The 22,286-nt window shown below is 37.7% G+C and overlaps 1 protein-coding gene and 1 pseudogene across 14 annotated transcripts in view; one reads left to right on the plus strand and one right to left on the minus strand.

Moving 5' to 3' along the window:
- Positions 1–22,286, plus strand: part of COP1 (COP1 E3 ubiquitin ligase) — a 259,658-nt gene that overhangs the window by 92,028 nt on the left and 145,344 nt on the right. The window lies entirely within an intron of this gene.
- LOC126941079 (histone H3.3A-like) lies at positions 10,927–11,742 on the minus strand (annotated as a pseudogene). Its single transcript, XR_007721084.1, has one exon. The product of XR_007721084.1 is annotated as a histone H3.3A-like (transcript).

Raw genomic sequence — 22,286 nt, forward strand, 5'->3', positions numbered from 1 at the left:
TAATTGTCTGAGTTATAAAGTCATAGATTAGTTTACTAAAGTGTCCTGTCGCAAAGACAACCATTTTGAATGCAGTGGTGTTGATTAGCACTTGAATAGCTCTTATGCATAATGGCAGAATCAAATATTAATATTTGCTTTTTCAATGATAATAACTTAATTTTCTTCACCAAATTGTGATGGAACAAATCTAAAGGGTTTTGCTTTGTTTTTGTTTTTTTGAGACACTCTGTCACGCAGGTTGGAATGCTGTAGCCTTGACCTCCTAGGCTCAAGCAATCCTCCTACCTCAGCCTCTCAAGTAACTGGGTCTATGGGAGTGCACCACCATGCCCAGCTAATTTTTGTACTTATTGTAGAGATGGGATTTCACCATGTTGTCCAGACTGGTCTCAAACTCCTGGACTCAAGCGATCTGTCTGTGTCACCCTCCCAGAGTGGTAGGATTGCAGGTGTAAGCCACTATCCCTGGCATTTTTTTAAAACTTAATTTCAGAACCTGAGAGGAAGGAAATACTTTAAGAAAAAAAAAAAATGCATAATAAGGACATAGTTTATCTTAGAGATATGAAAATTATAAATCTGTCATTGAATTATGCTTCACTATGTTGAAACTTACACCTTTTCCATGGAATAAAGACTATAGTCTTGAGTAAAATAGGTATCAGCTTTACCTCTTTTAATTAGTTGTATGATTATTTTGAACTTTACTCTCTTCATCTTTGACTTGGAGATACTGATATCTGTCAAGCTTATTTTTGAGGCCTAATATGCTTTTTTTAACTTTTTATTTTTATATTTTATTTTATATTTTTGAGACAGAGTCTTGCTCTGAATCCGGGCTGGAGTGCAGTGGCACCATCTCGGCTCACTGCAACCTCCACCTCCCGGGTTCAGGTGATTTTCCTGCCTCGGCCTCCCGAGTAGCTGGGACTACAGGCACATGCCACCACACCCAGCTGATTTTTTGTAATTTTAGTAGAGACGGGGTTTCACCATGTTGGCCAGGATGGTCTCCATCTCTTGACCTTGTGATCCTCCCTTCTTGACTTCTCCAAGTGCTGGGATTATAGGCGTGAGCCAGTGCGCCCAGGCATTTTTAATTTTTATTTTTGAGATGGAGTCCTGCTCTGTCACCCAGACTGGAGTGCAGTGGTATGATCTTGGCTCACTGCAACTTCTGCCTTCCGGGTTCAAGCAATTCTCCAGCTTCAGCCTCCCGAGTGGCTGGGACTACAGGCGTGCACCACTGTGTCCGGCTAATTTTTGTATTTTTAGTAGAGACGGGGGTTTCACCATGTTGGCCAGGTGGGTCTCAAACTCCTGATCTCAGGTGATCTGCCCACCTCGGCCTCCCAGAGTGCTGGGATTACAGTAATGAGCCCTGCTTCCGGCTGTGTTTTTAAACTTTTTATATTGAAATAAGTTTTGACTTAGAGAAAAATTACAAAAATACTACAAAGAATTCCTTTATAGTTTGTATCCAGATTGTCTAAACACTTAACATTTTATCACCTTTGTTTTATCATTCTCATTCAGCCTTTCTTTTACATATATATACATATAATTTCTTTTCTGGATTGTTTGAGTAAGGTACACACATAATGTTTCTTTACCCTTAAATACTTCAGCATGTATTTCCTTAGGAACAAGGATATTGTCTTATGTAATCACAATATAACTTTAAAATTCAGGCAGTTAATATCGATACAATATTATTTCTAAATTCTAGATTTTCAGATTTTAAGAATTACCCTAATATTGCCTGGGCAACATGGTGAGACCCTGCCTCTACAAAAAATAAAAAAAATTAGTTGGGCATGGTGGCATGTGCTTGTGGTTTCAGCTACTCAGGAGGCTAAGGTGGGAGGATACCTTGAACCCAGGAGGCCGTGGTTACAGTGAGCTGAGATCATGCCAGTATACTCCAGCCTGGGTGACAGAGTCAGACCCTGTCTCCCCGCCACCCCATCCCACCCCCCAAAAAAAAGAATTACCCTAATATCCTTTATAGTAAAACAAAAAACAGTGAGGTATTTTTAATGAACATTTATTTGTATATTCACTTTATTTTAAAAAATATTATACCTATTTTTATCTAAGTGAACAGTAAATCCTTTTGGATTATATCACTTCTGTTTTACTTGTCTCCAAACTTGGACGACTACCTTGTTACTTTTATGATTAGTTTATGTGACTACTCTGTACATCATCCCGTATTATGTTCATGTACAATACATACATTTGGCCTATTCTTTTTTATAGTGAGTTTGCAGATTAGTTTGTGTCTGTTTCTGAACAGCCATGAAAATACCAGATTCAATTATTTTTATACGACATAATGGAATACATTAGGATAAAATTTAAAGCCTTAAATTGAAATATACTCTAGGAACTTGAGAGAGAATAGCAGTCCCTGTATCTGGAAACTGGCTTAGCATTTATAACTAGCCATTTATGTTCTCCTTCTGAACATAATTTCATAGAACATCAACATCAGACAAGGCTACTCTCTCTGACTGCTGAAGCAAAACAAAAAGCAAGATCACTCCATAAAGTTGTCTAGCCACATTTAAAAAACAAAGTCACTGTGCAAACTATAGGAAAATAAAAACAAACCTACCCTGACCAATGTGAGTGATTTCTGCTTCTTTACCAGTTAAAACTGTAGCTTCCCTGTAGGCTTCTGTGCTCCTAAATAAGATTTGTCATTACATAAGTTACTGAACTATAGAATCATTCCCATTTGACAGTATCTAATCCACAGTGAAGCCCCACTTTCTTGAACCCTCCCACAAATTATTTAACAAGTGCCTTACTGAGCCATCTCTCACTTATTCATATTTATTGCAACTAGCAATAAATAAAACTTGTTTAACTACAGGTGTTTTTTTAATTGGTTTTTGGCTGGAGGACATTGACCAAACTCTATATAGGGGAACAAGAAGAGGTTTCCACAGTTACCTTTTATATTAACATTGTTTTGGAAATTCTAGCAAATCCTATGAGCTAGAAAACAGTAGAAATTGAATACAGCCTTCAGAATGTGAGAAAATGTTTGCAGATTACCCATCTGACGAGGGATTAATAACCAGAATATATAATGGAATCAAACAATTTGACTGCAAAAAATAATCCAATTTAAAAATTGACAAAAACTCTAAATAGACATTTTCAAAAGAAGATATACAAGTGGTCAATAGGTATATGAAAAAATACTTATCATTAACCATCAGGAAAATGGAAGTCAGAACCACAATGAGATATCGTCTCACCACAGTTAGAATGACATTATCAAAAAGATAGAAGTAACAAATGTCAGAAAGGACATGGAGAAAGAGTGAATGCCCCTAAACTGTTGAGAATGTGAAGTAGTACAGCCGTTATGAAAAAGAGTATGGAGGTTCGTCAGAAAACTAAAAATAGAACTGTCATATGTTCCAGCAACCCCACTGCTGGGTATATATCCAAAAGAAAGGAAATCGGTATATTGAAGAGATATCTGCACTCCCATGTTTATTGCAGCACTATTCACAATAGTCAATATTTGGAATCGACCTTTAGGTGTCCATCAACAGATGAAAGGATAAAAAAATGTGGTGTATATACACATTGGAATATTATTCAGCCATAAAAAAGAATGAAATCTTGTCATTTGCAGCAACATGGATGGAACTGAAGATCAGTAAATTAAGTGAAATGAGCCAGGAACCAAAAGACAATCAAACATATTGTCAGTCTTAAATGGGAGCAAAAAAAGTGGATCTCATGGAGGCAGAGCATGGAATGGAGATAGTAGGCAGAGAAGGGAAAGGTATGGGGGTGGGGATGGAGAGAAGTTGCTTAGTGGGTACAAAAATATAGTAAGTTTGGGTGAATGAGTTCTAGTATTTGATAATACAGTAGGGAAGTTATAGTTAATACTTTATTGTATATTTCAGAATAGCTAGAAGAGAAGAATTGCAGTGTTTCCAACACAAGAAATGATAAATGTTTGAGAATATAGAAATCCCAGTTACCCTAATTGATTATTACATTGTATTTGTCTATCGAAATAATACATGTACCCCCCACAGATATGCACAACCATGATATAGCAACTTTTCTAAAAAGAAATTGAATCTGGAGGAAAAAGAAAAACAATCAGAATCTTTTTTTTGAAATATTTTGGAGTAGCACTTACTTTTATGTGGTGAAGGAGACTTTTGGTTTGAGATAGTACTCCGAGACAGTGTGTTAATATCGTCTCATCCCCTCCCGCAAGAAATGCTATTGCTATATTGCTCTCCTCACACCCAAAACTTAGAAGAATTTATAGATGATTAAAAGAGAAAATACGGAGTAAGAGCTGCCTAATCTGTGAGTCACTATATGCATGGTAAATGCATGCTTAAGGATTAAATGACAAGTCTCCTAGGAGAATTCTTAGCATCTGTTAGAGGACTGGGTAGTTTTTGAGGAGGAAACCATACTAGTGTTGAGATGGAGCTGACATGATACATTGCACTGAAGGCCTTACCCTTCATTTCTAGCTGTGCTCCAAATAATAGCTAGACCTAAAATAAATTGACACAAGAACAATTGAAATAGTGGATAGTCGAGTATAAGCCTGGCAAATCCAAACTAAAGAATACTGTAAAACTAAAAAAAACTCCAAAAGTATGAATAAAATAGGACAGTGTTTCCACGTAAATAAAAGGTATATTTTCCAAAAGTAGTAAAACTTTGTATCACGAAGGATTGGAATTTATGTAAAGCAAAATCTGTTAGAAATTAAATAATTAGGGGCTGGGCGTGGCGGCTCACGCCTGTAATCCCAGCACTTTGGGAGGCCAGGGCAGGCGGATCGTGAGGTCAAGAGATCGAAACCATCCAGGCCAAAATGGTGAAACCCTGTCTCTACTAAAAATACAAAAAAAATTAGCTGGGCATGGTGGTGCACGCCTGTAGTCCCAGCTACTTGGGAGGCTGAGGCAGCAAAATTCCTTCAACCCGGGAGGTAGTGGTTGTAGTGAGCCAAGATTGCACCATTGCACTCCAGCCTGGCGACAGAGCAAGACTCCGTCTGAAAAAAAAATAATAATAATTAGGTAGCATGTATTTTGCAGTTACTTTTCATAGACAGTGTTTGAACTATTCATATGTATTAACTAACTTTCAGAACTACTCTGTGAGATAAATACTACTATTATTATTATTTTTATTTTTTGAGGCGAGGTCTCGCTCTGTTGCCCAGGCTGGAGCGCAGTGGCTCCATCTTGGCTTACTGCAACCTCCGCCTCCCGGGTTCAGGTGATTCTCCTGCCTCAGCCTCCTGAGTAGCTGGGACTACAGACACACACCACCACACCCAGCTAATTTTTGTATTTTTAATAGAGACGAGGTTTCACCATGTTGGCCAGGATGGTCTCGATCTCTTGATCTCATGATCTGCCTGCCTCAGCCTCCCAAAGTGCTGGGATTGCAGATGTGAGCCTCTGTACCCTGCTGATAAATACTATTATTATTTTTTATTGAAAAGGAAACTGGTACACAGAGAAGTTATGGAGGTTGACTCAGTTAATATAGCTAGTAAGAGGAGGGAGCTGAGATTTAAACCCAGACGTTGTGGCTTCAGAGTCTTTGCTTTTAAATACTCAATTTACTCAAGCAACAGGTTTTGGAGGTTTTGTTGTTGTTGTCAGTTTTTTGTTTTTTGTTTTTTGTCTTAAACGTACCTGATATTTACGAGGCTCTGAGGACAAAAGAACAAACAGAGACAAACAGAGACAGTCTAGAAAAGAGTAAATGAAGACTCCTCTGAGTACCTGTGTGTTGGAAAATCAGTGCATTCAAAAAATACTGCTAGTGGAAGTATTATTTATCAAAAATTTCTGGAATGTGGTCAGAATTGTACTAAACATTCGTAGTCTTGAATGCTTTCATTTTTAGATAAGAATGAAAATAAATGAGCTTTTTATTTACCCAAGAGGCTACATTATCACTAGATGATAAATATAGAAAGACCAAAAAAAAGCCCATATACAACGTAAGTTGAAATTAGCTATTATGATACTGAGTACATTAAAATAAGACAGTGTTGATGCATACTAATCAAAACCACATTCTTAATGAAATGTAATTTTAAAGATTATAAAATATTAAAATAGTTCAGATCAATTTTAGAACAATTTGTATAGACCAGTAATCATAATTACTAATTTAGTTAGATTCCAATTTAAAATAAATCCCAGTAGTTTTTTTTAAGGGTGTGTAGCATATGGCCAATTAACATTAAAGTTCATTAGTAGAATGAATTATTCAGAGGTTAATGATGAATTTACCTCATCAACTATTAAAATGTACTCTAAGACTGCTGTAACAAAAGAAGCAGAATAAAAATTTAAAATCTACCTAAAAGTAATAATTTAGTCTGTGATAAAGGTGGTCATGTAGATCAGTGGTGAAAGGAGAGATTAAATGCATGGTGTTGGGACAAATGGGAAACTCTCTGAAGGAAATTTAGCTTGTTTTCACTTACTAAAAGAGTTCAGATCAGCTAAACAACAGTTTTAACAACAGTAAAACTATAGAAATTAAGAAAGAAATCTACCCTACATATAAGAAAGCACCACAAACAAAATTTAAACCCAAATTGGGAAAGGTGTCATAATTAGGGCAAGTAAATGGCTTAATTGCTTCAAAATATTAAAAGCTTTGATTTTTTTTTTTTTTTTTATTTGGAGACAGAGTCTCACTCTGTTGCCAGGCTGGAGTGCAGTGGTGTGATCTCAGCTCACTGCAGCCTTCACCTCCCAGGTTTAAGCAATTCTCCAGCCTCAGCCTCCCGAGTAGCTGAGACTACAGGTGCGCACCACCACACCCAGCTAATTTTTGTATTTTTAGTAGAGACAGGATTTCACCATGTTGAACAGGATGGTCTCGATCTCTTGTCTTCATGATCTGCCTGCCTTGGCCTCTCAAAGTGCTAGGATTACAGGCGTGAGCCACTGTGCCTGGCCAATTTTATCTTTTTAATAAAAGCTCCAAATAGGGTAAGAAGATGGTGCAGGATGTCAATATTTTTAAAAGACAAAAATTCACACATTCAGCTTACATGAAATAATACTCAATTTTGCAAATAAATAAAAGCAAATATAGAATAATACAAGGTACCAAAGAAATCATCTGATAGTTATGGGTAAAATCAAAGGGATGTTCCAAAATGGGAAATACTCTTACTTGCAGTGAGTGTATGTGCTCGAGCATGTGCCTATTGGGGAAGGGTAGGTGGAGGAAGGGAGAGTGGTAATTGAGTTGACAGTCTTCCAGGAAGATAATTTGGCAGTATATACATATGATCAATGCTAAAATAGTTTGATTTGCAAATTATACACAAAGAAATTTAAGGAGTGATTCTAAGTACTATGTAAAGATTATATACCGGTATTAATCATATGTGTGTGAAAATTCTGGAAAAGTAAACATACCCAGCCATAGTAGTTGCAGAAATAGTGCTCAACTATAGGATGGATTACTTTACTGCTCTTAAAAATACTATTTAGTAGTTGAAATTGAATGGAAAAAAACGCTAACAATATAATGTAAGTGAAGCCAGAAATGTATGAACTTTATAGAGTTATATTTCTGAACTTTTGTAATTGCCTATTGATTTTGCTTCAGAGTTGTTATAAAACCATAGAACAATTAGCAAAATTATAAAATTAATATTGATATATCCGAGAAAACTTTAAATTTTTAATTTTAAATTCTTTACAATTTAAATTTCAGCAATGTATTCACTAATGTCCTTTATAGAAAAAAAAATTCTAGTCCAGGACCATTCTGAATGACTTGTTGCATTTATTTGTCATGTCTCTTTAATCTCCTCTAAATTGGTACAGTTTTTCAGTTTATGACATCAACATTTTTGAAGAGTATAAGTTATTTATTTTATAGGATGTTCCTCAGTTTGAATTTGTCTTGTGTTTTCTTATGCCTAAGATTCAGATTATCTATTTTCATCAGGAATACTATAGTAGTCCTATTTTGTCATCCTTAGTTTGTCATATCTGGAGGCATATGATATCTATTTGTCTCAGTGCTGGTGATGTTAACTTTGATCACTTGATTAAGATGGTGGCTGCCAGAGTTCACTGCTGTAAAGTTACCATATTCTTCCCTTTGAGCCTCTATTATTATATCTTACTTATAATAATAATCATTGATATGTTAGTTGTCCAAATGATGATTTTCTGAGTTTTTATATCTTCCACATTTATTAGTTAGTCCTTCTGTTTGTTTATATCATTGTGGAATCCTGGGTCATTAATATATATATCCTGTTATTAATTTTGAAACTCAAGTCATCTTATATTTGGCTAGTTGGAGCTCCTTCAGACTGACTTCTGTATCCTTTTGACATATTTCTGTCATTCTTTATAAGTACTTTCTTAGACAATAATGTTCCAGCTTCATTCCATACTGGCATTGCCCCAGTCCTGGAATCAGTCTTGTATCCAAGAAACCTCTTTTCTTTTAGTGGAGAAATATATTTTAAAACCAAAAATCTTAGGTACGCTCATTGTTCTTGGACTATCATTGCTTGCAAGCTTTCTCAGTGGACAGAGCTAGGAAATATATGTATTTGTATGTATTAATATATATTGTTATATATTTACAACCTTAATATATAAGCATTAATTGCATATTAATCACTGTGTTTGATTACTGAAGGACTCCCAGGAATCAAACAGTTTATATTTCTGGAACAGTGTGATTACAGGCAATGGATATACAGAACAGCCTAGCAGCAATAGTGTATTTATTGAAAGGGATCCAGAGAATTCAATCACAATATTCTTTGTCCTTCCACTGCTAGGTTGCACAGGAATTGCTTTGTTACCAGATTTAGAATCACTACTGGCTTGGGTTTGAAGCACCTGAGTACCAGGAGATCCAAAGTCTGCTTTTGGTTGGAGTCTCTGATGTTGAGCTAGTCATGTAACCACTCAGTGGATTCACCTTGCCTACTGCCTAGACAGAGTCAATTTATCGAGACAGGAATTGTGATAAAGTGTAATTCACGCAGAGCCAGCTGTGCTGGTACTCTAATCAGTCTCCCCGAGCATTTGGGGATAAGAATTTTTAAGGACAACTTAGTGGGTTGGGGGAAGCCAGTGAGCCAGAAATGCCTGATTGGTTAGATAGGAGATGATATCATAGGGAATTGAAGTTGTCCTCTTGCACTGGGCCAGTTCTGGGTGGGGGGTACAAGATCAGATGGGCCAGTTAATCAATCTGGGTAGTGCCAGCTGATCCATCAAGTGCAGGGTCTGCAAAGTATCTCAAGCACTGATCTTAAGAGCAATTTAGGGAAGGTCAGAATCTTGTAGCCTCCAGCTGCGTAACTTCTAAACCGTGATTTCTAATCTTGTGGCCAGTGTTAGTTGTCTAGTCGCCAGCAAGAAGGAGGTTTGTTTTTGGGAAAGTGCTGTTATGGTCTTTGTTTTAAACTGTAACCTGTAAATTGGCTAGGTGCAATGCTTACACCTGTAATCCCAGCACTTTGGGAGGTCAAGGTGGATGGATTACCTGAAGTCAGGAGTTCAAGACCAGCCTGGCCAACATGGAGAAACCTCATCTCTACAAAACATACAAAAATTAGCAGGATGTGGTGATGTGTGCCTGCAATCTCAGCCACTCAGGATGCTGAGGCAGGAGAATCACTTGAACCCATAAGGCAGAGGCTGCAGTGAGCTGAGCTCGTGCCACTGCAGTCCAGCCTGGACAGCAGAGCAAGACTCTGTCTCAAAAAAAACAAAACAAAACAAAAGACAACAAACCAATAAACTAAGTTCCTCCCAAAGTTAGTTAAGCCTGTGCCCAGTAATGAACAAGGACAACTTGGAGGAAGCAAGATGGAGTCAGTTAGGTTAAATCTCTTTCACTGTCTTAGTCATAATTTTGCAAAGGTGGTTTCAGTCACTTAGATGTGTTCTTTTGGTTATGTAACCAGCTTTAACAGACACTACTGAAACCAGGTACAAATCATGCAAATCGTGAATTCAATTATTATTACTAAACAATGCTGACCAACTGATGCGTTCTGCTCCAAAACAACTCACTGACTCATGATTACAGAAAATTATTTATCTTTAGTTAATGTATTCTCTAGTGTAGGCAAGGGTCAGTAGTTCTGGAGATAACTAGGTGGTCAGTCCGTACAAGCTGAGGTCAATCCATGCTATTCTAGCATATCTAGGGTTCATTTTAGCATTTGTCCTTTCTATATTTATAATTTCCTCTTCTGATGGAAACCTAACTTTCATGATCAAAATACATTTACTTATTTGCATAGTCTTAAAATATATATACAAAAGGTAGCATGAAAATTGCTGAGAAAACAAATCTAACTAGAGATATTTCTTTGAAATTCTGTTTGTCTTTAGCCTAAGAATATATACTGAAAATATAGTATATTCAAAGGTTATTTAGATTTGTTTAATTTTCTTCATTTTAGTTGTGACATTTCTTTAAAATAGTTTCATTTACTTCTATTTGTATTTTACCCCACTTTCCATCCTTATTATATATATCCTTTTTGAATATGTAAAATATTAACCTGATTCTAAAAATCAGAGCTGTATAAAAAGTTACAATCAATAACTGCTACCCTTTCAGCCCTTCTACCAATTTCCCTACCTCCATCTTTTCCACTCCATTTCTACTTTACCCTCTATAGTTCACCAGTTTTATTAGTCAGATTTGCAGATACATATGCACATTTTCTTATTTTTGCTGTCTTTCACAAAGGGTAGCTTTCTAGTAATCTTTTTCTGTACTTTGCTTTGTTTAACAATTTATGAGGAAAGTAATTCTTTTTTTTTTTTTTTTGCCGTCAATAAGAAATTTACTTGTTTTAAAAAAATCCAAATGCTGGCATTGTCCAGAAAAATTTAACAGGTTTATTTATAATTATTATAAAGTTGAACCGCTGAAACTTGTTCACTGAAACATTTTAACTTGCATTAATGCTTTACGCCTCTGCATTTATATTAAAAATTCACACACAAATGAAAATGGAAAAACTGCCAATACCTGATTTCTGTCCCCTATTTTTCCACTCGCAATCATATACTTAGGTACCTTTTGACCCCATGGAAAAAAAATATCTAACGTTCAGAACTACCAATAACAGGAAGAAGAGAATTTTTTTTTTTTTTTTTTTGAGAATGAAATGTTTCCCATCATAGTGGATTCTTAAGCACGTTCTCCACATATGCGGCGTGCTAGCTGGATGTCTTTTGGCATAATTGTTACACGTTTGGCATGGATAGCACACAGGTTGGTGTCTTCAAAAAGGCCAACCAGATAGGCCTCACTTGCCTCCTGCAAAGCACCAATAGCTGCGCTCTGGAAGCGCAGATCTGTTTTAAAGTCCTGAGCAATTTCTCACACCAGACGCTGGAAGGGAAGTTTGCGAATCAGAAGTTCAGTGGACTTCTGATAACGTTTAATTTCACGGAGTGCCACAGTACCAGGCCTGTAACGATGAGGTTTCTTCACCCCTCCAGTAGAGGGCGCACTCTTGCGAGCGGCTTTTGTAGCCAGTTGCTTCCTGGGTGCTTTACCACCGGTCGATTTGCGGGCAGTCTGCTTTGTACGAGCCATGGTACAGAGACCTCCTTACTTACCCCCCTTCTCCTTCGGCTGTAGCTCGGCGAGCGAGAGGCGGCGCTGGCGTTAGAGAGCGACGGCCGAGGAAAGTAATTCTATAGAAGTTCATAGAAGTCCTCCTCATTCTTTTTTACAGCTGCATGAAACTTTTTCATGTGGTTGTATCATAATTTATTTAATCACTTTGTTATATAGTAACAAGTAGGTAGTTTCCATTATTTTGAAATTACAGCCAGTACAGCAGTGACTAAGTTGTGCCTGTGTATTTTCATATTATTGGAGGTATACCTTCAGTGTAAATACCTAGAAGTGGGATTGCTGGGTCAAAGGTATGGATGGATAGTACCAAATAAACCACCCCCCAAAAGCAGTTTGTGTCTTCACCAACAACTTGTAAATATGTCTGTTTTCCCCACAGCATCTCTAATATAATGACTTTTCATAGTTTTTATTTTTTGCCAGTATAGTAGGTGAGAAATGTATCTTAAAATAGTTTTGTGTTTCTTTAATTATGACTGAGATTGACTGTGTTTTCATATGTTTACTGGTATACTAATATACTTATTAGTGAGTAGCATACTCGTATCTTTAGCTGACAGACCGTTTTCTTCTATTAGGTGCTTGACTTTTTTGGTTCAATTTATAAGACTTTGTTATATTAGGAATACTAGTCTGTTACCTATGACCTGGGTTGCCTATAGTTTCTTCCTATTTTGTGTTTGTTTTTTTTTTATCCATTCAAAAGTTTTTAGTTAAAATTATCAATTTTTAAAAATTACATCTAGATCTTTGAATCATACTTAAAAGCTTCTCCCTACAACCAGGATGTAGAGAAACCCATTCTTTCTTAAAATACTTGTCTCATCTTTATTTTTTTACATTTAAATTCTCAATCTGTTAGGAGTTTATTCTAGTGTATGTTTTGAAATGTGGATTTAATGTCATCCATCCAAATGGCTAGCCGTGTGCCCCAGCCCTGTTTTAAAAAGTTCATCTATCTGCTGGTCTTTTTCCGGGAAGTCTGTATTGTTACCACTTCTTTATTGTAGAGGCTTTATGATATGTTTTAATGTCTAATATTTCTTTTCTTCCCCTTTCTTAGCTTGTCTTTTTCATTGTTTTGCAGAATATTTCTTCCTGTTTGTTTTTTCATAGGAACTTTAGTATCACTTTATCTAGCTTCATAAAAAAGCTTCTTGGTATTTTTTATTGGAACTGCCTTTATCTTATCAATTATCTCAGGAAGAATTGACAGCTTTATGATACTGATTTTAACTCTAGGCTTTGCTTATATTTTTCATAAGTTTATTTCTAAGCATTTTTTTAAAGCTGAAATTTTGTTTTTAAAAGTAAATTTTAAAATTAAACTTTTAATTTTGAGATTTTAATAATTATAGAGTTACATGCAATTATAAGAAATCTGAAATCTAAAAATCCAGAATTTGAAATGTTCCAAGATTTGAAACTTTTTGAACTGCGATATGATGCTTAAAAGAAATGCTAATTGGGGCATTTTGGACTTTGGATTTTCAGATTGGGGGTGCTTAGTTGGTAAACACAATGCAAATATTCCAAGGTAGGGAGGAAGAGAATGGTTTGCAGAGCTTCCATGCCCTCTCTGGGCATGCATGCTCTCCTGATCCTCCTAGACCTCAATGTATTCACCAACCTGGAAACTCATTCAATTTTTTTGTTCAAGAGCTTTATAGAGTTTTATAGAGCTTAATCTCCAGGCCTCAGCCATTTCCTGGAGGTTGGCGTGTGTGCAAAAGTTCCAGCTCTCTAATTACTTGGTAGTCTTTTGACCAGCCTTATCCTGAGGTTTTGTAGGTGTCCCACCCTAAGTCACTTCACTAAATTCAGGTATGATCAAAACGAACTTGCTATGAATAACAAAAGATGCTCATATCACTCAGGAAACTCCAAGGATTTTAGGAACTGTGTATGAGGAACTGTAACTGCCCAGTGGGTTCTCCTTCTCCAATGCCTAGACAGAACCGTTTTATCAAGACGGGAGGGAATTGCAATAGAGAAAGAGTAATTCACGCAGAGCGAGCTATGCTTAAGATCAGAGTTTTATTAATCAAATCAGTCTCCCCAAACATTTGGGGATCAGAGATTTTAAGGATAATTTGGTGGGTGGGGGAAGTCCAGTGAGTCAAGAGTGCGATTAGTGGGGTCAGAGATGAAATCATGGGGAATTGACTCCACTGAGTCAGTTCCTGGGCCAGGGCCACAAGATCAGATGAGCCAGTTAATCTATCTGGTTGGTGCCAGCTGATCCATCAAGTGCTGGGTCTGCAAAGTATCTCAAGCACTGATCTTAGGAACAGTTTAAGGAGGGTCAGAATCTTATAGCCTCCAGCTGCATGACTCCTAAACCTTAATTTCTAATCTTGTGGCTAATTTGTTAGTCCTACAAAGAATGTCTAGTCCCCAGGCAGGAAGGAGGTTTGTTTTGGGAAAGGGCTGTTTCCCTGTTTGTTTTAAGCTATTTAGTAAGTTCTTCCCAAAGTTAGTTCAGTCTATGCCCAGGAATGAATAAGGACAGCTTGGAGGTTAGAAGCAAGATAGTTTGGTTAGGTCAGATCTCTTTCACTGTCTTAGCTGTAATTTTGCAATGGCAGTTTCAGAACTTTGGACAGAAACCAAGTATATTTCTTAGACCACATTTCCTTTTCATGTGTGTAGTGATATTGTTGCAAAACTTTCTCCTTAGTTCAGCTAAAACCAGGCTCTCATTAGGTGACCAGGAAAGATTGGGCTTGCAGGCACATACAAGGGTGAGGAAAATGTAATTTATTGGGCGAAAAGGAAAAAGGGAAAAATAACTCTCAGCAAAGTGAGGCAGAATCCTGCTAGCAGGTTTCTTGCCTCACAGATTGAATCCCAGGTCACCACCCTTGCACAGGAGAGGCCAGGCTCCTCCCTGCTGCAAATGACAAACTTCCTGAGGTCCAACCCCATCCTCTCAGTGTGCAGGTGGACATTATTCAGAAAGAATCAGCTGGGAAAGGGTATGCTTCATCCAGGACAGGCTGTCTGGTTTTTCAGCCTTCAGGCTGTTTTAGGCTTGAAGGAGGGGTTTTGCCTGGGGACCCTTGGCTGCCTACTGTCTCTATCATTTTCTCCTCTGAGGTATATCTAACTGTCATAAAGATAAGAATAAGGAGGAAGGTTAATCTTAACTACTTCCTGCTGTCAGGGTGTGCTGTTTTGGGAAAATGGCAGTCAAATCTCCCTGAGAGGCCTATCTGAGGGTCCTGGCAAAAGGGGCCATTGTCTGAGGCTCCCGTTGCATGACCATTTGGGGCCTAAAGGCAAGAAGAGACAAACTGGGTTATTAGAAAACATGTATCAAAACAAAGTAATCGGGGAGAGGGTGAGGACAGCTCAAAAATCTGGAGATTTTTACTAGTTAGTGCAGGGAGATGGGGGCAGAAGCCTGACTAGTAAAACAAACTTTTACCCTTTTGCTGGCGTGTTGGGCTTCTGGGTTCCCTTCCCCTGAGCCCAATCCTAAGGCCAACCAGTTTAAGATTTGGGAAATTAACTTTTCCCTGTTTGGAGGATACATCCAAGGGGAGTGTCCCATAGTACAAACACACAGTTACTTATCATGAAGAGAGGACAGAGGAGGAGAAAAGAAAAAGAAGGCTTGTTTATTTTTCAAAGGAGTCCCAGGGGTTCAGGATGGACTCAAAAGGGTTACAGACTGAAGATGAATGGCTACTCATCTAGAAAGAGAGGAGCGAGGTGCCCCAGCTTGCCTTTTCTTCCTAGCAAATACCTGGGGTATTTTGAGGTAGGGAGAGTGAGATGTTCCTCTTTCTTTCCTCTGTCCTTGGATCCCGAGTCCCAGCAACCACAACAGGGTGCCACCCATGGGTGTCAAAGTGGCTTTCACTGATGTTAATGGGGGGAGGGGCATGCTACAGGGTGGGAGTATTCACTCTTACCCATATACACCATATCTTCCTTGCTGTCAGTAGTCTTTGAATTCCCTAGACCTTTTTTATGCCGTGGATAGTAGCATGAACTTTATGCAATGGGAATCTTGGTTTCATCAGTAAGAAATCAGTCATGCTCACCTATGCTGTTCCTTTTTTAAGTTCTGTTATCATCTGCCTCTGGATCCATCAGATCCAGTTTTCTTTCCTATGGCTTTGACCTAAAGCTTGGAATTGAGTTTGAGACAAAAATGTGTCTTGGTGGGTGGGGAGTGTTGCATGGATTCCTTTTCTTAAGCTGAATGCTAAGGTGAAGCTGTGGAATTGAGTCCTCCTCCAACAAGGGAGAAAAGGATGTCTTATGACACCCCACATAACTGATAGCTATAGTTAATGCCTGCTAAGATTTGGGTGCATAGTTCTTGTCTTTGGTTAGCTCCCTTGTTCTTAGGTTTCCTAAAAAGGAAACCTCCAAGTGTTGGGCATCCTATTTATTCCCATCACCCAGCAGAACAGTTGCTCAGAACTTGAATATTGTTCCAGATTTCTATATTACCCATCCCTTTTGTTTTTTGTTTTTTTCTTTTTTTTTTTTTTGAGTTGCAGCTGGAAACTACTGGTTGGTTCACCAGAACAAGCAGGGTTAGTCTAAAATGTAGGCAAAAACTTAAAAATAACTAAGGAGTTTAGAATTTAATGACAAATGTATGATACGTCTTGAAACATAATTTATCTCTCTCCAGTCTCCTTTTGTTTTGAGACAAAGTCTCACTCTTGTGCCCAGGCTGGAGTGCAATGGCACTATCTTGGCTCACTGCAACCTCCGCCTCCTGGGTACAAGCGATTCTCCTGCCTTAGCTTCCCAAGTAGCTGGGATTGCAGGTGCCTGCCTCCGCACCTGGGTAATTTTTGTATTTTTAGTAAAGATGGCGTTTCATCATGTTGGCCAGGCTAGTCTTGAACTCCTGACTTCAGGTGATCCGCTGCCTCGGCCTCCCTAAGTGCTGGGTTTACAGGCGTGAGCTACCACACCCAGCTTGTCCTTATTTTTGTTAAAAAACAAATCATGATAGGATTGAGTTGTTCACAAAATAGACTTTAGTCTTATACTTGGCCTGATTATTTGTCTAAAGTGCAGCGAGCTTAATTATTTTTACATCGGCCTTTTAGATTGGCTTGGATGGAACTCTGTTCCACAAGGAATCCTGATAAGACCTTTTAAAGCCAAGCCCAGCCATCATTTTGTATCCTCAAATGCCTGTGAGTTGGGTGATCCGGCCCTCTTAAAGTCTCAAAATAAAGTTGGAGCTCCTGGGCCTGTCACAAGGTGACATTCTTTACTTATCACAGATCAGGGACCCTGTAGTGGCTGTGTAGACAAGGCTATGAGGCCAGTTTTCCCAAGGGGCTTTTATTGGCTCTGCAAGTCAAGTTTGACTCCTTAAAGGGAAGCATACCCTTCAAGTTAAGCCTTGGCAAAACAGCATTTCTCCAGTTGCATCCTGTTGCAAAAGAAAATGGATTCTTATTGCACTGATGTAAACAACTATATTGCCATAAGTTAAGAACACTTACAACTAGTTTCCAAATTCTGGAGAAGCCAGGCGGGGGCGGGGAGAGACAAATATGCTTCAAATTTTGTTCACAGGAATGTACCATCCTCAATTATTAGAGGCTGTAAATAGTTCAGAATAAGTTTCCTTGGCTCTGAAAAAACAAAACAAGGATCAGCAATATTGCAAACAAAAGTTAAAAAGATTGCCCCAGTTTTCTATGAGTTCAGTTCATTTAGTTAACTCTTGTTTTGCTTGATATTCATTTTAGCTCTTCATGAGTCCTGCATGTTTTTCCTGTGTTGTAATGTTACAGTCTCCAAAGTTATTAGAAACCTGTGTTTGAGAGTGCCTGTTAGAGTCATATAGCTTGTTATAAGCCATTTTTTTTAAAAAAGATCAAAACAAGACAGCAATTATCTGTGAAAAACAAAATATCCAGGGTAGTTACAGTTAGAAACACAATTGACAAAGTAATTCAGTTATCTCTGTGGTTTACAGTAGCTTAACATGACAACCTTAATTATGACAGATAGCATATACTTTAGACATCAGAATTTTTGGAATCCCATACAGTTTTGAAACATATATTAGTAGTAATCACCAAAATAAAACCTAAAGAAGATTGAACACCATTTTGGCAATCTCATGTAAGTAAACATGTTCTGTTTACCCCTCTTTTGGATACTCCAGGGACTCTCTGCAGCATCCAAAAGCTGGGCGTCAGGAAAGACAATTTCAAAACTGAAGTTTGATTTTGGGAAGCCTGTTAAATATGTTAGAGGCTTAAAACTCTTGATGTTATGAAATAGAATTGCAGATTATTCCAGGTAAGTTATTTATTTTGCCAAAATGATGACTCAGAAATCTGAAAAACAAAAACCTTTTATAACCCTTTACAAATTTTCCTAAAGAGCAGATTAGTTCCTTAAGAGTATGTTTTTCTGCTTTTATTTTAATGCTTAGTTTACAGAAAAACCATATAATGCCTTTTTGAAGTTAGTATGTTAACACAGAATTTATTTTGGAAGATTAATTTTTACAATCCCTCCATCACTTGTTTGAACTTTTAGCTTTATCTTATCTAATTCAAAACAATCCTTAGACCCTAGGCAAAATTTTACATTTCCATGCCTTCTTAAAATGTTTTATTAAAAACACATCATAACACACCTCACATGTAAATCTATTTCCAGTTCAATTACATATTATAATGGTAACTCTTAGCAATTTTAACTTTAATGTAAAACCTGGTAAGTTGTTTTAATTAATTGTTTGGTGCAGCCAAGGTTTGACTTCTTCCAGCATAATTAAGGGCATAGTTAGTTCCATATGTCGCTAGGTTTTACCAAATGTGAAGCCATCAAGTTAAATGGTTCTCATAAACCAAAAAAAAGCAGGTTATAACCTTAAAACACTTAGCAAACCTAATATCTGACCTATATAATTTAGTTTACCTATTTACATTTTAATGACATCTGCATTTTACCAATAATCTTGAAGGCTGTTTTTATTTCTCAAAGATTAAAGTCACATGAACTGAAAGGTACCACAGCTTTTATTTTCCTTTCAAAAAATATTTGATCAAAGCGTTTATCTTCCTTTAGGCCAATTAGAGCTTTTTTTTTTTTTTTTTTTTTTTTTTTTTTTTTTTTTGAGATGGAGTTTTACTCTGTTTTCCAGGCTGGAGTGCAGCGGCACGATCTCGGCTCACTGCAACCTCCGCTTCCTGGGTTCATGCGACTCTCCCACCTCAGCCTCCCTTGTAGCCAGGATTTCAGGCGTGTGCCACCATATCTGGTTACTTTTTGTATTTTTAGTAGAGTTGGGGTTTCACCATGCTGGCCAGGTGGGTCTCAAACTCCTGACCTCAGGTGATCCATCTGCCTCAGCTTCCCAAAGTGCTAGGATTACAGGCTTGAGCCACTGCACCCAGCCTATTAGAGTTTTTTTTAATAGCCATCATATACACAACACATAAATAAGTACACAGATAGAAGAAAACCCAGTTGTCATAAGATCTTTCATTTGCCAATCTCCTAATTGGATTATTGGCCCCTGGGTGGAACCTTTAAGAGGCAGGGCTAGGAAAACATTCAGTTTCTAAGGCCTAACAAACAGGCATAAATGAGGCAGAAACAGATTTTGAGAGAGATCTGTTTGTTTTTAATTACTGGTGTTCCATGAGGAAAAAAGAGGTCTCTTCCTTCTCATGTGTGCATTGAGAGTGGCAAGGAAAAATGGAGAAAAATAATTCAGTTGGCTGAGAAAAAGACTTTTTTTCAACAAAACAAGGTCCAAGAAAAGAAAAACATAAAGACCTTATATATATGCCTACAACTTGGATATCTACTTTTAATTAAGCTGAGGGTTGTTTAAGAAAATTCTTTTAAATTCCCTATTACCTGACTTTAGCCATCCCAAGTGGCCAATATTTCTGACTTTCAAACTTTACTAAAGGCTCAAAGAAAGTAAAATCCAAGGCGGTTCGTGGAAGGGAAGAGAGTCAACAAATAGCAAAGGTTGCACAGATACCAAACCAGAAAGGACTCATTCCCTAAGCCAGGATTGAACACCAGGCCACAAATGTAAAATGGCAGAGGCAGAGCAAAACATTGCCTTGTGGTTACAGGTCTGGCTCCCAAGGAAGTAAAACAAGATGGAGGCCTGCAGCAGAGTTTGCTGCTTACCATACAGAAAGTCATTTAAAGCAGACCAGATTGGCTACAGCTTAAGACTAACATCCTAAATCTTTTTTCATAGTTAAAACTTTACAGAGAATATAAATAGTGATAGTTGGGGTCTTGGCCTAGTAAAACATTTTCTAAAAAGAAAAAAAAAATTCCTCTCACATAAAAGTTAACTGCTAATAGGTAGACAAAAAAAAAAAAAAAAAAGTTCATAATATAAGGGTAACCCTGGGGGAAGAACCCCTTAGTCTTATACAAATGGGTTCCTTTCCCCCTGTCTCAGACCAATGGTAGTCTGGCCAGTCAGCCACGCAGGACCCAGGCCCCCGAGGCTGCCTTGAGACCTGGGCAGTGGCTATGCCTTATTCCCGCCCTGTGTGGCCATTGGACACTGCACACTCATGTGGCAAACATGGCCACACACCCAAACCAGAAGGTAAGGGGAGCAGTGAGCTGCCATTCACCCAACCATCCTGAGCCCAAGTCTGTGGCCATTGAAGTGGGTGTGGACCACCTCCAGTATTGTAAAAGAAAAGACAGGGGCCCTTACTGTCCTGAAAAAAAAAGAAGAAGCGTGCCATAGGACCACAAGGCTCAAAAGCGAAAGTGAGAGGTTTTGGGTTCACATTTTACTCACCCTTCCTTTGGCCCCACGTTGGGCAGCAAAAATGTTGCAGAACTTTCTCCTTAGTTCAGCTAAAACCAGGCTCTTGTCACACAACTAGGGAAGATTAGGCTCGTGAACACCTAGAAGGGTGAGGAAAGTGGAACTTATTGGGCAAAAAGGAAAAAAAAAAAGACGCTCAGCAAAGTGAGAGAGAGTCCTGCTAGCAGGTAAAGCACAGCGCATACTTCCCATTTTGACGCAGAATAGTAAAAAGGTATACATGCCAAGGCCTGGATATAATGCAGTTACTTTGTGTGGCCTTGTTAAGGGCATCCTTAAGTGAACTGATTCTTAGATTTTTATATGTTTTTTAAAAAATTATGTAGTAGTGAAGAACAGTATCTACCAGCGGGATTTGGTGCCATTGCCTTTATTTGTGCTAAGAGACCAGCAGTCTTATACTGATCTTTGCTTTTGTATCACAAGTACAAACATAAGCACAATGAAAATTGCAAAGATTTTTTTTTTTTTCTTTTTGAGACAGGGTCTTGCTCTCTCACCCCAGCTGGAGTACTGTGGTAGGATCTCAGCTCACTGCAGCCATCCCCTGGGCTCGAGCCATCCTCCTACCTCACCCTCCCCAATAGCTGGGACTGCAGGTGTGCACCACCATGTCCAGCTAATTTTTTGTGTGTTTTTTATAGAGACAGGGTTTTGCCTTGTTGCACAGGCTGGTCTGGATCTCCTGGATTCAAGTGATCTGCCTGCCTTGGCCTCCCAAAGAGCTGGGATTACAGGTGTGAGCCACCACATCAGGCCGCAAATAGCATCTTACGTTTTTAAGAACATAGCTTTGTCCTCCCAGATTCCTAAAAAGATCTTAGAGAGCCTCCAGTGGTCGTCAGCCACATTTTGGGGATCACAGTATGATAACCACTATTCTGAATTCTGTAATTTTTTGCTTTAAAACTAGTCATTAAATCTGCTTGTATGAAAATATGTGTATGGGTTTAATAATTTATTATTTTGTATGTATTCCCTGAACTTACAAAGTTTACTTATTGTGCAGATAATGATAGTTTTCCGTGCAGTGTTAATTTATGAAATTAGTTTGAGAAAAAAGTATTTATAGATTGGAAAAATTTCAGGTTTCAGTCAACCATACAGACACTTTTAGTTTCATTTAAAGTAGGAGTCTTCTCTTAGTGGAATTGACAGAGAACTTTGCCATGGTAAGTTACTTCTTTTATTAGACAAGCATTGATTTCATTAGTCTTTTGAAGATCTCAGTGCTTTTGTACTTCACTATTTTATATTAAGTATATGAAATAGAATATTCAGTTTTGATTGCTGCTTTTCTGTTTTCATGTTAATTGCATTTATTGGGAATTAAAGTCATTATATTTGTAAAGATTTTTCATAATTTACAGGCTGACCATAAATTTTTTTTTGTATAATCATCTAATTTGCTCTTTTATCTTCATAGTATGCCTATTAACTTTCTAGCATTTATTTGAGGACTTTCTTTTTTTGTTTTTAACTTTTTCCAATGACCAAATAAGATAGGCTTCTGTTTTTGCTGTGGTGAAATTTAATTATCTTTGAGTTTGGTAGATGTGATCATTTTTCTTTAGAGCCAAGATAGGTAAAATTAACATGATTGATGAATATTTCTGTTTGATTTGTGTCGTATTTATATCTACCTCTAAGTAAAAGAGCTTAATTTGAGATTGTTTTATTTGAGGATTAGCCTTGTAGACTATCTGAATCCAGTATATATTTTCAAAACATTTATCTCTGCATACATAGCACATTTCTATTTTTTATA

The sequence above is a fragment of the Macaca thibetana genome, chromosome 1 (assembly GCF_024542745.1).
Source record: "Macaca thibetana thibetana isolate TM-01 chromosome 1, ASM2454274v1, whole genome shotgun sequence".
NCBI classification, from domain to species: domain Eukaryota; kingdom Metazoa; phylum Chordata; class Mammalia; order Primates; family Cercopithecidae; genus Macaca; species Macaca thibetana.